The following is a 1,681-nucleotide window of genomic DNA, read 5'->3' as shown; positions in this document are numbered from 1 at the left end:
TCTTTTCTACAAAAATAAATGAGACAAAAGAAATTTGAAATATTATCGCCGCATAACACTTCTTAATGTTGACTACAAGATTTATACAAGGATTTTTGCTCTTCGCCTCAGAACATGTATTGCTAGCATTATCTCCCCTGAGCAATCTTGTGTGCCAGGCAGAGATATTGCTAACAATATATCTTCTATAAGAGATCTCATTAGTTACACTCATTCCAACAATATCACTGCTTATATTTTAAAAATAGACGCCCAAAAAGCTTTCGATAGTTTAAGGTTTTCTTATTTATTTCAAATTCTACAGTCTTATGGTTTTGGCCAAAATTTTATTTCACATATTAAATTATTTTATTTTAATGTATTAAGTTGTGTGAAAGTAAATGGCCACCTATCCCTATATTTCCCTGTGGAACGCGGCACCCGTCAAGGATGTCCACTAAGCGCACTATTATATGTACTTACTGCTCAACCAGTTCATAATCTACTTACATCAGCCAATAATATACATGGAATCCCTATACCAAATAGACCTACTCCCTCATTAATATACCAACATGCTGATGACTGCACTGTCACTTTATCAGACCTCAATTCTGTTGTCAATGTTTTCACCAATTTAATTCCCTACTGTAAAGCATCCGGGGCAAAATTCAATGAAGAAAAATCCGAGCTGCTACCCATTAACTCAAATGACCATAATCTACTAAATTGTCCTATACCAATTTCTGTTAGTCATGCCTGCATTGAAATTCTAGGTGTTTTCCTAGGCACTGATCTAGAATTATGCTTTAAATACAACTGGGACAGCAGAGTGAGGGCTATCAAAAATACTCTTAATATGTGGACACAGAGAAATCTCTCTCTAATTGGTAAATCAGTCATAATAAATACTTTATGTATGTCAAAATTGTGGTACATATTGAGAGTATTTGATATCCCTTACTCTGCTGTATCAGAAATAAATTCGGCTATCAGCAAATTTCTATGGTATGGCAAACCACCTCTCATTAAAGCTACTACCCTAATTAATTCTCATAAAGAAGGCGGTCTTAATATTCCAAACATTATATTGAGACAACAATCTTTTCGAATCCACTGGATCAAATGCTATTTAGACCCGAAATCATATTGCCATACCTGGAAATCCATTTTAAGTTTTTATCTAGGTACATATTTTAAATGCTCCTTAGACGTTGAAGTTTTCCATATGAAAACCATCAAGCAAGCTTTTTCTCATTTTCCCACCTTTCAAAAGAACCTATTGATTGCATGGGATGAAATTAATAGTAAAAATCGTGTCAATCCGACCACTATAGATGACATCATACATCAACCCTTATTTTATAATCCCCTTATTACCTATAATGACAGCCATTTAAGTTTTCATATGTTTATTGATTGTAAAATTACCAAAATATTAGATATAATATATGAAGTTATTCCTGGTTTCTTACCATTTCATCATATTTTAGACAATTTTGAAAGTGAAGGAATGGATTTTAACCCCAATGCCATTGAACGTCAATATAATATTATTCTAAACTCCATTCCAAAAGAATGGATAGAGGTAGTAAATACCCAAAGCCACACCTATGAAAGTAACAAGAATTTGTACTTGCTGATCAATGACACCGAGGTTAATATCATTAATAGTAAATCTAAATCCTTCTATGATACTCTA

Source organism: Lottia gigantea (assembly GCF_000327385.1).
Source record: "Lottia gigantea unplaced genomic scaffold LOTGIsca_1, whole genome shotgun sequence".
Classification (NCBI taxonomy): Eukaryota; Metazoa; Mollusca; class Gastropoda; family Lottiidae; genus Lottia; species Lottia gigantea.
The sequence above is the reverse complement of the archived record's forward strand: the minus strand, read 5'-3'. Positions refer to the sequence as shown.